At 37.7% G+C, this 14,833-nt stretch overlaps 1 protein-coding gene across 1 annotated transcript in view; it reads right to left on the reverse strand.

Moving 5' to 3' along the window:
* Positions 1–14,833, reverse strand: part of SLC23A1 (solute carrier family 23 member 1) — a 604,245-nt gene that overhangs the window by 343,946 nt on the left and 245,466 nt on the right. The window lies entirely within an intron of this gene.

Consider the following 14,833-nt stretch of genomic DNA (forward strand, 5'->3'; position numbering starts at 1 on the left):
TTTTTATAAGAACATATGCAATTTCAAACCTCTATCTTTTTTTTTTTTCCATTTCTTTAAAATAATTTTTCTTGTGGAGATGGTCTTCCCTACTATCTTCTTCCGTGTTCTTTTTCCCTTTCAGTTATGTTGAGAGTGGAACCACTATCTACATAGACAGCAATGTGCACTCTAGAGAAATAGGCAGTAATACCCATGTCCATGGGCTCAATGGATGAAAATTTACCATCCCTTTAACTTACTCTAAGGAATCTTTCCTTTGTGCTGCAGTCGTTCTCAGCTCACAGTTGTTCAATGCGATTGTGTTCTCAATCTGAAGCAGTGAAGTGAATGAGAATTCCCTTGAGAATAAAATGCACACGAGTGCTACGTGCACGAGTGCAATGACCAATCCAGCTCAGAGGATTTCCTCGGCATCAGAGCGCATGCGTAGCTTTGCTACTTTTTTTAATGTCAGAGCTGTACAGCAACACTGTCAATTGGTTCAGAGGTGCAAATGGCACCTCAGTAAAAAAAAACTTTACATTTGAAGTAGGCAGGATAAGGGAAGGGGGATCAGTAAAATGATTAACAGCAATAAAATATATGTTTGTTCACATGTAATAGAAAGATTGATCTGTTAAACCCTAGCTAAAAAAAAGTTCACAAATGTTCTAATATATTTTCATTAAAATGAAAATTTACCATCACTTTAACTAATGTTGCAGGGTGCTCTCTGTCTGCTGTTCTCCCCTTAAAGAGACAGCATGGTCCAAAACAAACTTTCATTATTCGGATAGGGCATGTCATTTTAAACAATTTTCAAATTTACATCTATCACCAATTTTGCTTTGTTGTCTTGGTATTCTTAGTTTAAAGCTAAACCTAGTAGGTTCATATGCTAATTTCTAGGCCCTGAAGGCTGCCTCTCATCTCATGGCATTTTGATAGTTTTTCACCAATAGAGGGTGTTAGCTCATGTGTTTCATATAGATAACACTGTGCTCATGCACGTGGAGTTCCTAGGAGCCAGCACTGATTGGCTAAAATGCAAGTCTGTCAAAAAGAATGAAATAAGGGGCAGTTTGCAGAAGCTTAGATACAAGATAATCACAGAGGTAAAAAGTATATTTCTAAAAGTTTGTTGGTTATGCAAAACTAGGGAATGGGTAATAAAATGATTATCTATATTTTAAAACAATAAATATTCTGGTGTTGACTGTTTCTTTAAGGGGGCTCAATAACTAAGTAACATATATTTAGTTCAGCTTTTCTCTTGAGACCATAAAAATTATGGCACACTTTTTTTTTTTTTACTTTGGGCCCCACAAACTAGTGCTCCAGTGTGCCAAGAGTCTCTTATATACTAAAATGAATCTGCATTTCAAACAAAAATAAAGTATGATACTATTTTTATCCAGAGTGATTCTATGACAAATTACCTCTCCTAGATGTTATTAACAAATGAAAATATACTTTCTAAAGAAACATTCTGATGCAAAAAGGACATGTCTTTAGAGCATGCCATTTTTGCATTAGTAGGCCAGAAATAATTATGTGTTTAGCACCCAAAAGATTTAAACACATAGGTAAACTCCCTCTCCAAATATGCAAGCCTGGAAGCTGCTTAGCAGTAAGTGGCCTGTGAGCCAATCAGAAAGGACAGTAGTATGACCTTGCCAATCACTGGCTGTGTCCTCCTCAGCAGCTGACATCCTTGAAGCTGTTGAGTGTCACCTGACCTATGTTTTTAACGCCCACCTAGTTATCTAGGCTCACTAATGTAAAAACAAGTTAGAGAAAGTTGTTTTTGCATTACAATGTCCGTGTTTCTATAATACATTTATTTTCATAATAAAAGTTAAATGCCATAAAAAGAAAATCAATACTTACCATGAAATAGAGATGTGCTAAAACAGGCTATGTCTAGTTACTTTATATTTAATTATGGAAAGTCGAGTTTGCCATTAGTACACAAACATTTTGTAAGCCAGATGGGTGCCATTTGATTGAAACTATACAACTGCCTGTCTAGTCAAGAATACAGATTTAGAAACCCTAAACAATACAGCTGAATTTAGCTATTATGCTATATTTCTAAACGTTGCCCTTTTTACATAACACTCTTTATGTACCTTTAAATTCTGATAAAAGATTTGCATGTGGAATTGAATCCTACCCCATGGTCTGCAGATAGTGGTTTCAAACAGAGACCTATGAATATATCATTTGAAGTTACTCATCTATTTGTGTCAGAGTTTGACTCTGCATTTCTTCTTGCTACAACATAAAAAAGTTTAAGTCTAAGCTGAAAAAATATATATAAAAAAACACGAATCAGGCTTGAAACCATCCAATAAATCCTTTTAGAAAAAGGTCAAGGACCCCCGGGGAGCAAGGAGGCATGTTTTGTGGTATCATATTTGTGGAGAAAATTGGTGTCAGTTGTTATAAAGAAAAGTTTGCTTTATGGCTTTGAAACAACTTTTTTTTTGTTGTTGTAACATTGCCCAAAGATCTGATAAAGGCGAAATATTGTTCCATATAATTCAAGAATTATAGCCAATTGAAATCATTCGCACAGTTCCAAGGAATAATACAGGTCAAAAGTTCTACTCCAACCTAGTTGTTATTTCATAGTGGAAGGGCTGATCAAACTCGTTATAGATCTTAAAGATTTCAACTATTTATTTTATTTTGGATGTGCCTCAATAGAATCTGTTTGCCTAAGGAGGAAGAGCAATTCTATTGTACCAGTTTCTTTCAGCATTGTTACTGGGGGAACCTGGGAAATTCACAAAGATTATTGTTGCCTGAATGCACTAATCAAAGAGGAAGGCATTTCAGTCACTATTAATCTGGAAGGCATCTTGTCGAAAGTGTTCCGATATTTACAACGGAAAAATAACAAATTCTAAAACTGTTTTGCTGAGAGATATTATCCAGAAAAACTCTTTCATCATGCCACAGTAATGTACTGTTGATTGAGTTTAGGAAAGACATAAAAATGATAATAAATCTTTAGGAAATAAACATCACATTGTAAAACTGTTATGAAAGGGACAGTCTACACCTTAGTCATCTTAAAGTCTTGACTTAGATTAAAGGAACACTGTACCCAAATTTTTTCTTTCATGATTCATATAGAGCATGCAATTTTAAGCATCTTTCTAATTTACTCCTATTGTCAAATTTTCTTTATTCTCTTGGTATCTTTATTTGAAAAGCAAGAATTTAAGTTTAGATGCCGGCCCATTTTTGGTGAACAACCTGGGTTGTCCTTGCTGATTGGACAGCACCAATAAACAAGTGCTGTCCATGGTTCTGAACCACAAATTGGCTAGCTCCTTAGCTTAGATATCTTCTTTTTCAAATAAAGAAAGCAAGAGAACGAAGAAAAATTGATAATAGGAGTAAATTAGAAAGTTTCTTAAAATTGCTTGCTCTATATGAATCACAAAAGAAAAACATTGGGTTCAGTTTCCCTTTAAGCTTAAAATAGCCTCCTGCACCTCTTGCTACATTGTGCAATATGAACAGTAAAAAAGTTATTTTAAAAAAAAATATAGTTTCTGGCCACTTTGAAATGGTTGCCAAACTCCGCCCACAAATGGCATCATGATCCAAACTGCATATGGCGTCCAATCAAAAAGCCAAACTAGTTGGATTCAGCAGACTGTCAATGCTATTCAGCAGAGAGCCTAGATGCAGTCCACATTGTGATGTCATCAGTGGGCGGAGTTTGGCAGCCATTTCAATTTGGCCAGAAACAATATACTTTTAAAATAACTTTTTTACCATTCCTGCTGCATGATATAGAAAGGGTGCCAGAGGTTATTTGCAATTTAATCTAGGGTAAGACTTAAAGATGACTAAGGTGTAGACTGTCCCTTTAATGGTTGCAGCCATATATGTTGCCCTCTTTGCCCAGTTGCCCAGAAACTTTTGCAACTACTACACAGCTGTAGATCTAATGAGTAACTTATGATCTATCACCCCAACTTGCTATAAAATTGGACACAGCTTGGTGGGGACAGCTTGTACAAGTGACAAACTCATTTAATTTTATAGTTGTTGCTACAACAATATAGTGACAGTATCCCATGCCTGTTGCTACAATTTTAAAAGTCATAATGGCAATCTCCTTAGACCCCCAACTGCTGCTTAACTCTTATACAACGTGAAATTAACCGCCTCTGACCCCCTCACTGACATTTAAACCCAGGCCAGCCCCTAGAACAATTAAAACTAATCTTAACCTTTCTTCTGCTACATAATTATTACACAACCTCCAGTAAATGAACCGTAATCACAACCTCACATTTACCCTAACTGCAATTTGAGCACAATTATCTCTAACAATATCATCCATGCTCAATTTACCCTAACAGTAAACCTGCATAATTAAATTTAACTATAACCTTCCTGGTGTAAATAATCCTAATATTATGACTTCAGATTGCCATGACACTATTTTGATACCAGGTTGCTCCTCCTCGCATCACCTGTGGCGTACCTCATCACCTGTGGTGGTTTGCGTCACCTGTGACGTATCCCTTCACGTTTGGTGCAATTTCCTTAAATGCCATTCAGTTTCTCTATTTCATTGCCCTTGTATTGAGTTTATCTCTGGGTGTGTTTTGTGCTATGTATTTGAATATCGAACTTTGGCTTGTGACCTGGACCTCCTTTGACTATTCTTCTGCCTGCTGATTTCACCTTGTTTGTTGCCCGATTGGTTCTGACCTTGGATTTCCTTCTCTTTTGGATTCTGCTTCCTGTGACTGTTTGGTTTGAACCCTGGCTTGTTGACTCCGCTTTGACCTTCCCGGTCTCTTCCTGGTATCCAGCTCCTTATTATACTCTTATACTATAGTTATTTTCATCCTGGGTCCTACTATCCTAATAGATTTTTCGTTATTACTCCACTTGACTCCGGGATAACAAGACTACCGGCAAGGATTGGTTTGATAGCGAAATATCTGAAAGGGTCTTAAAAGAATACAAGGGGCATGACTAGCCCAGAAGAAGTGGCTAAAGCTGTAACACATGAAGGTCAGTTGCTTGGTGATCATGCTGCACAATTAAAACATTTGGTTTCCAAGTTGTTTCAGAATCTATCTCAGACCCTCACTTCAGTTGGAGTTCCAACTTCTGCACCTGTACCTCCAGGGAGAGAGTCTGTCTCTGCAACTGAATCTTTTTCTCTGAAACTTCCTTTGCCAGATAAATTCAATGGGGAACCAGAGAACTGCAGATGTTTCCTCAATCAATGTCTGCTACACTTCAAATGTAATACTTCAGTGTTTTCATCCTCTTCAACTAAAGTCTTTTTCATAATCTCTCTTCTGAAAGGCAAGGCTCTGACCTGGGTAGCACCTCTTATTGAGAAAGGCAATCTGGTACTTAACCACTTTGAGACTTTTCTTTCTACCATAAAGAGTGTCTTTGATATAGCTGAAAGAACAGTCACTGCTGAATTATCTATTCTGGATCTTCAACAGGGTAACTGTCCTGTATTTCAATATGCTATTGACTTCTGGACCCTTGCTGCTGAGACGGGTTGGGATAACAAAGCACTAAAAGCTGCATTTCAGAAGAAATTACCTTTTACATAATTGTCCAACCCGTCCAGAAAAAGACAAAGCTTAATTCAGGTGGGAGGAGCTGAATTAAGCCATACCAAATCTTCTATCTCTTCCCAAATAATGTTTTCTGTTCCTGTAACCCTGCACTTTAATGCTACTACCCTTCACTTACAAGCCATGATTGATTAAGGAGCTGCAGGAGTCTTCATGGATGAATAATTTGCCTTTAGGAATGGTCAACCATTGGGTACTGGCATCATCCAATATGAAACCAAACCTTTGCATTTGACCATAGGAGTGCTTCATAAAGAAATCTTGAGTTTAAACCTGGTCTCTTCTTCCTGATACACACTAATCTTGGGTTTACCTTGGCTCAAGACTCATGATCCTCTTTTCTGTTGGTCTTCTGGAGATCTTCGGTCCTGGGGTGCACAGTGCATTGACCATGGTAGTCCTGTTTCACTCAAAAGATCTTCCTGCAATATAACCTGTCTCCATACATCCAGAATTACCTCCAGATTACAAAGATTTTGATGATGTGTTCTCCAAATCTAAAGCTGAAGAATTACCTCCTCATCGGGTATTTGACTGTCCTATTGATCTCCTCCCTTGCTCCCCTTTACCTAAGGGTAAGACTTATTTATTATCTGTTCCTGAGACTAAAGCCCTTGAGCAATATATTTTGGAAAACCTTGATAGATGTTTCATTCATCCATCCTCTTCACAGGTAGCGGCAGGATTCTTCTTCATCTCTAAAAAAGACGGAGGATTATGTCCCTGTATCGACTATCTGGCTCTTAATAAGATACCTGAACTGTTTGAATATCTGAAAGGGTCTTCTATCATCACAAAATTGGACTTTAGGGGAGTCTATAACTTGATCAGTGTCCGAGAAGGAGATGAGTGGAAGACTGCTTTTAATACCAGGTTTGGACATTATGAGTAATTGTGATGCCTTTTGGGATATGTAATGCCCCAGCGCCAGCAGTCTTTCAAAATTTTGTGATGATATCCTGATCTTGTCTGCCAACCCAGAGGATCACATTAAGCATGTTCGTTTGGTCCTTCCACGACTCAGGGATAATCATCTTTTTGCCAAGTTCAAGAAATAATCCTTTCATCAAATGAAAATCCCTTTCCTGGGTTACATCATTTCAAAACTAGGATTTGAGATGGATTCTGGTAAATTATCTGCCATTCTTAACTGTCCGCAACCCACTACCCGGAAAGAGTTACAGAGGTTCTTGGGATTTTCCAATTACTTCTGAAAGTTCATCAAGTATTTTGCTTCGATTTGTACCCCTCTTACCAATCTAACACATAAGGGTGCCAATGTAAATAATTGGTCTGAGACTGCCATCCAAGCTTTCAAACTCCTTAAAGAGGCCTTTTGTTCCTCCCCTGTACTTCATCATCCTAAACCTGCGAACCAGTTTATCTTAGAAGTGGATGCATCTGATGTTGGAGCTGGTGCAATCCTTTCCCAAAGAGATCCAAAAACCTCTCGAATACATACAGTTGCTTTCTTTTCTTGAAAATTTTCCCTTTCTGAACAACACTATGATGTGGGAAATAAAGAATTGTTAGCCATAAAGATGGTATTGGAAGAATGGCGACACTTATTAGAGGGGACTCAAGTTCCTTTTGTGATTCTCACTAATCACAAAAACCTTATTTATGTCCAATCTGCCAAAAGACTCAATGCCGACAAGCCAGATGGTTGTTATTCTTCTCACGATTCAATTTTGTGTTGTCTTTTGTTCGGGGAACTAAAAATGTTAAAGCGGATGCATTATGTAGACAATTCCCTTCTAAAGTAACCATGTCTTCTTCCGAGACCATCATCTCTCCAGATAGAATTATTATTATTATTATTATCGGTTATTTGTAGAGCGCCAACAGATTCCACAGCGCTAATAGAATAATCGCTCATATTGATGCTTTTGCTATCAAGAGTCATAGGACTGCACAAACTCAAATTCCCTCTAACATTCATCTACCCACCAATTGTCTTTATGTACCTAAGAAGCTACGTGTCACACTTCTTGCTTCGGCACATGACAACAAACTCTCTGGTCATCCTGGAATCAAATATACCTTGTAGAGGCTGAGAAGGCATGCATGGTGGCTGACGTTACAAAATTATGCCAAAAAATATGTTTCTTCTTGTTCTGTCTGCAACTCTAATAGGACCTCCAGAAAACTACCTCCAGGTCTTCTCCATCCACTTCCTGTTCCTCATCTTCCTTGAACCCATATAACTATGGACTTTATCACTGATCTGCCTCCTTCAGATGATAATACTACTGTATGGGTAGTTGCTGACCGGTTCTTCCGTATGGCCCACTTCATTGCCTTACCTGGTCTACCTACAACACAGAAACTATCCGGCCTCTTCATCCAACATATCCTCCGTCACCATGGTCTTCCCACTGATATAATTTCTGATCGGGGAACTCAGTTTGTGGCTATGTTCTGGAGATCTTTCTGCAAAAAACTGAGTATTACTATCTCTTTCCACAGCATTCCATCCGCAGACAAATGGACTCACTGAGCGTACCAATCAGTCTTTGGAAGTTTACCTCTGGCACTATGTGTTACCTCTGGCCGAATTAGCCAACAACACTCAATGGAATGCTTCACTAAAGACTGCTCCAGCTTAAGCAGCTTTGGGATATCTACCTCAAACCTTTCATCTGGTAAATTTGGATTCAGAGGTTCCTACTTCTTCCCAAAGAGTACACTCTCTCACCAGACACTGGTGAAACATTTGTCAGTCTTTACTCCATTCCCTTACTAAAGCCAAGACTTTTGCTGATCGTCACAGATCTATTTGTGTCCTTCCTCGAGTTGGCAGTAAAGAATGGCTTTCTACCCGACATTTGAAGTTGAAGCAACCTTCAGCCAAGCTCAATCCATGGTTTGTTCGACCATTCCATGTCTTACAGAAAATGGGTCCTGTTTCCTTTAAACTAGCCTTACCCTCTGCCTTCTGAGTACACCCTGTTTTTCATGTCTTGTTACTCAAACCTGCAATATATTTGCAGTACACCCGTCCAGTCCATCGTCCTCCTCCTCTTGTGGTTGATGGTCATCAGGAATAAAAAGTGTCTCGTATTCTGGACACCAAGCTCTGTGGCTCCAAGTTGTGGTATCTGGTAGACTGGAAAGGTTATTTGGTGGTGGATTGTACCTGTATACCTGCTACCAATGTTCATGCTCCTAGGCTGATTCGTTCCTTCCACTGTTCCCATCCCAATAGCCCTGTATCTTGAGGGTGGGGTACTGTTATGACTCCAGGTTGCCATTACATTATTTTGATGCCAGGTTGCTCCGCCTCCTGTCACCTGCGACGTACTTCGTCACCTGTGCTGTATCGCGTCACCTTTGGTGCACTTTTTCCTTTAAATGCCATTCAGTTTCTCTATCTCATTGCACTTGTATTAAGTTTATCTCTGGGTGTGTTTTGTGCTATATATTTGAATATTGAACTTTGGCTTGTGACCTGGACCTCCTTTGACTATTCTTCTGCCTGCTGATTTCACCTTGTTTGTTGTCCAAATGGTTCTGACCTTGGATTTCCCTGACTACTCTTTTGGATTCTGATTCTGCTTCCTCTGACTGTTTGGTTTGACCCCTGGCTTATCGACTCTGCTTTGACCTTCCCGGTCTCTTCCTGGTATCCAGTTCCTTATTATACAGCTCCTTATTATACTCTTATACTATAGTCATCTTCCTCCTGGGACTATCGCTACTATCCTAATAGATTTTTCCTTATCATTCCACTTGACGCCGGGATAACAAGACTACCGGCCAGGATTGGTTTGATAGTGAAATATCTGAAAGGATCCTAACACCTAAATGTGACTCTCAAGCACAATTAACCCTAACTGCTAACTCCCCTGACCCTACTGAGTGAAAAAATAACCATGAGTCACACTAAAATATATCCCAATTAATACTATGGGGCCGATTTATCAATGTGCGGGTGGACATGATCCGCTGTAGCGGAACATGTATGCCCCACATCAATAAATGCCGACAGCATAGGCTGTCGGCATTTATCATTGCACAAGCATTTCTAGTCAAATGCTAGTGCAATGCCGTCCCCTGCACATTCGCGGACAATCGGCTGCTGGCAGGGGGGTGTAAATTATTCCTATCATACCTGATCGGGATGATTGCTGTCTGCCGGCTCAGAGGTGGCGGACAGCTGCTTCTTGACTTATGTTTCCAGGCAAGCCTAACGGCTCGCGTGGAAACTGCTACATTTGCAGCATGTTAAATGGGCTCCTATATCTCCATTATATCTTTTTCTGCATATGAGTAAACAACCCTTAACTACATTCCCTCATAAAAAATAATCTCCTAATCCCCATATCAATTGACCCCTTTAAACCCCCTATCGTAAATTCCCTTAACCAATCAGAAAAATGGATGGACTGAACCTTGACAACTACCCTGCTCATTTTCTTTCCACTTTATATATAGCAAATGTTTAATAAAGAGGAGCCATAGCACACTCTGGAACTGAAAAAAGGCCCCTGAAGCTACTCTTAAACTACTAAAGATTTCAGGGTGAGTTTTTATGTATTTTTTAAAGTGTAAATCTCATTTAATATCATTTTCCATGTACTAGATGTTTTATTAGTTAGTTTAGGATGGGGTTGGGGGTTGTGAAGAGGGATTTTCATTTTGTTGGTTGTTTACAGAGATTAGGTCACTCACAGTGATAATTAAAATAATTATAATTAGTTAATTAAAGGGTTATTTTGAGTGGCTGTTAGGTTTGAAGAGGTTAAATATTTTGAGGCTGATTTATATTTAAGGTGGTTTAAGTTATATGGGGTATACATTTAAAGAGAGGATATGTTTATAGGGGATACATTTAAGGGGGTAAAATATCTAAGAGTTTTTCATTTTTATGGGGGGTATATATTTATCGGATTCCATTATATATAGAGAATATACATAAGGTATAATACATTTATAGGTTGCTAATTTATGTGGAGTATATATTTTATTTTGTTGCTCTAAGGGGTTAGAGAAGTTGCAGTTAATTATGCTAAGGGCTGTAGCGAATGAAAATTCATTGCATGTAAATCTCTGGTTTCAATTGATTGTGATGGGAATTTTGTAGCTGGCTTAATTGCTTGGGAAGTTACAACTACAGTCAATGGCTGGCGATCAGATATATTTTGTAATGCTTATAACACTGGTACCTATGAAACATAAGATCCAGTGTTATAGCGACCTGGGTAAGGGAATCTAGTGACAAACAATTATGTACCACTAGTATTTAGTGACCCATATGTCAATTGTCAGTAAATAGCACTGACTATGGTAAGGTCAGTTAAAGAGACAGCATTTTTAATTTATGATTCTGATAGAGCATGTCATGTTAAACAACTTCAGGAACCTGCACATGTCTGCATCACTATATGGCAGCAGTTTTGCAGAAATGTTTTCCAATTGCAAGAGCACTAGATGGGAGCACTATTTGTGCCATGCAGTGTTTTAGACACATAACTAGGTATCTCTTCAACAAAGAATACCGTGGGAACCTAACAAATTTGATAATACAAGAAAATTGGAAACATTTTTTAAAATTGTATCTTCTGTCTGAACCACAAAATACATTTTTTGGGTTTCATGTCCCTTTAAATGGTAACCCTATTTTGTGTAGTGGTTTCAATTTAACAGCCAGCATGAGAACTACCCCTCGGTTTACCAATCTATATATTCTATTCAGTCTCTCTCTGGTGAAAATAAATGATTTGTTGGTAACAGGGAAAAGTATTCATGTTCCCAATAGCTTTAAAATAAAATGCCATCCGGGGAGACTTTCTTAATTTAAACCTATATATATTTGCCCTTATTGTACTCACACACTAGCTACTAAAACCAGTAGTGCAGATTTAAAGGGACACTAAACCCAATTTTTTTCTTTTATGATTCAGACAGAGAATACAATTTGAAACAACTTTCAAATTTACTTCTATTATCTAATTTGCTTAATTTTTTAGATATCCTTTGTTGAAGAAAGAGCAATGCACATGGGAGAGCCAATCACAGGAGGCATCTATGTGCAGCAACCAATCAGCAGCTACTGAGCCTATCTAGATATGCTTTTCAGCTAAGAATATCAAGAGAATGAGGCAAATTAGATAATAGAAGTAAATTAGAAAGTTGTTTAAAACTGCATGCTCTTTCTAAATCATGAAAGAAAAAAAATTGGGTTTCATGTCCCTTTAAGATGTAAAAACGCAAACAGGCAATGTGACAACATTAGCTACATAAATCAGGAAGAAAAAACAGCAAATCTACTATGGGAGAAGTGGTATGAATTATATTTTGGCATAATGCAGTATTTAGACAATTTCAGCTATAGCTATCACATCCTGTCAGCACAATTACACATTTCATATTTTTTATGAAGATGTCAGATTCTCTGTATGCTGTCAGTATCAGTGGATGCCGTACCGTACTTGATGAGCTGACTTTCATGCTTATCTCTTTTAGAACTCGAGTGGACTTTGTGGAAACTTATAAATTCAAAACTCTATCAGTTTTAACAAGTGATACTTGCAGAAAGTTAAAGGGACAGGAAACCCAAAAATGTCATGATTCAAATAGAGCATTTAAATTCAAACAACTTTCCAATTTACTTCTATTATCAAATGTACTTCATTCTCATGGTATCATTTGTTGAAAAGCATACCTAGGTAGACTCAGGAACTGGGAGCTAGCTGCTGATTGTTGGCTGCATATATATACCTTTTATCATTGGCTTACCAAAATGTTCAGCTAGCTCCCAGTAGTGCATTTCTGATTCTTCAATAAAGGATACCAAGAGAATTAAGCAAAACTGATGATAAAAGTAAACTGGAAAGTTGTTTAAAACAGTCTGCTCTACCATGAAATAAAACAATGTGGGTTTCCTGTCGCTTTAAATATGTGTACGGAAATACACATATAATGAAGTATATCTAGCAAAATATAAAGGGACATTGGACTCCATTTGCCAAGCAACGATTGCTGCTTCAGAGGCCCGTCATTTCAGACTCACCAGAAATTATAGTTAGGTAGCAGCGGTCTTAAAGGGACACTAAACCCCAATTTTTTTTTCTTTCATGATTTAGATAGAGCATGCAATGTTAAGCAACTTTCTAATTTACTCCTATTATCACATTTTCTTCGTTCTCTTGTTATCTTTATTTAAAAAACAGGAATGTAAAGTTTAAGAGACGGCCCATTTTTGGTTGAGAACCTGGGTTATGCTTTCTTATTGGTTTGCTAAATGTAGCCACCAATAAGCAAGCGCTCTCCAGGGTTCTGAACCTAAAATGGGCTGGCTCCTAAGCATTAAATTCCTGCTTTTTAAATAAAGATAGCAAGAGAACAAAGAAAAAGTGATAGAAGGAGTAAATTAGAAAGTTGCTTAAAATTGCATTATCTATCTGAATCATTAAAGAAAAAATGTGGGTTTAGTGTCCCTTTAACACCGCTGCTCCTTCATTTGTCCGCCACCTAAAAGGTGGCAGATAGAAATCATCTTGATCAGAACGAATCACAATGATTGACAGCCCCCACTAGCGACTGATTGGCAGCCAGCAAGCAGGGGGTGGCATTGCACAAGCATCAATGTTAAATGTGGACAGTGTATGCTGTTTTCTCGCAGCAAGGTCCGGAAGACATAATTGGCGGTAGCGAATCATGTCCATCCGACCAATAGTAAATAGAGTCCATTGTACTCAAAAGATTCTCTATTCCACCTAAATGCGTTATGGTTTTAATGCTGAACAAATGGCCATTTCAGCGTAAAAACCGTAACGCAGCCATTACGAGTCTTGTCGGTATAGCTATACCGCAAGCATTTTAGCCTGTAATGCAACGTCAATCCTGCACTCAATAAAATGATGTTTTTGCGTGGGATTTCCATGGCGCTGGTATTACAAGTTGTGTGGTGAGGCTAAAATGCTTGTGTTCCAACCTATATGGACATGATCCGTTTCGCTATCTGAGACCAGTAGTTATGAGTTTTGCGCATCAAAACTGTTACACAAAACTCATAACTAAAATGTTACAAAGTGCACTAACACCTATAAACTACATATTAACCCCTAAACTGAGGCCCTCCCGCATCGCAAACATTATAATAAAGTTATTAACCCCTAATCTCCCGCTCCTGACATCACCGCCACTAATTAAGGTTATTAACCCCTATTCCGCCACTCCCCGACATCGCCACCACTAAATAAAGTTATTAACTCCTAAACCTCTGGCCTCTCACATCACCACCACTAAATAAACCTATTAACCCCTAAACCGCCAGCCTCCCACATCGCAAAAAAATAAATTAAACTATTAACCCCTAAACCTAACAACCCCCAAACTTTAAATTAAAATTACAATATCCCTATCTTAAAATAAATAAAATCTTACCTGTAAAATTAAAAAAACCTAAGTTAAAGGGACATAATACTCATATGCTAAATCACTTGAAACTGATGCAGTATAACTGTAAAAAGCTGACAGGAAAATATCACCTGAGCATCTCTATGTAAAAAAGGAAGATATTTTACCTCACAATCTCCTCAGCTCAGCAGAGTAAGTTCTGTGTAAAAAGTTATACTCAGCTGCTCCCAGCTGCAGGTAAAAAAATAAATAAATGAAGAAATGAACAGCAGCCAATCAGCATCAGCAGTGCTGAGGTCATGAACTCTTTTACTGTGATCTCATGAGATTTGACTTAACTCTCATGCGATTTCATAGTAAGCTGAATAGGGAAATAATATGAGAGTGCACAAGGCTCATCCCCTAAGCTGTCCTAGGACAGACACACTAAAATGCTGCTTAGAAATCCTTTACAATGGGAGGTGGCTACTGAGGAACTTTTGAGGTAAAATATCTTTATTTTTTACATAGAGATGTTCAGGAGATATTTTCTAGTCAGCTTTTTACAGCTATGCTGCATCACTTTCAAGTGTTTAAACATTTGGGTATTATGGCCCTTTAAAACTATAAATTAACCTAACAACTATTATATTAAAATTAAAATAGTTACCAATTAAACTAAATTACACATTAAAAAAAAAACTAACACAACTTAAAAAATTTAAATCTAAAATTCCAAAAATAAAAAATACTAAATTACAAAAAATAACTAATACTAAATTACAAAAAATAACAAACACTAAATTAACGAAAAATAACAAACAAAATTATCCAAAAAAAAACACAAAAAAATAGCCTACAATAAACTA

The sequence above is a fragment of the Bombina bombina genome, chromosome 6, assembly GCF_027579735.1.
Source record: "Bombina bombina isolate aBomBom1 chromosome 6, aBomBom1.pri, whole genome shotgun sequence".
Lineage (NCBI taxonomy): Eukaryota > Metazoa > Chordata > Amphibia > Anura > Bombinatoridae > Bombina > Bombina bombina.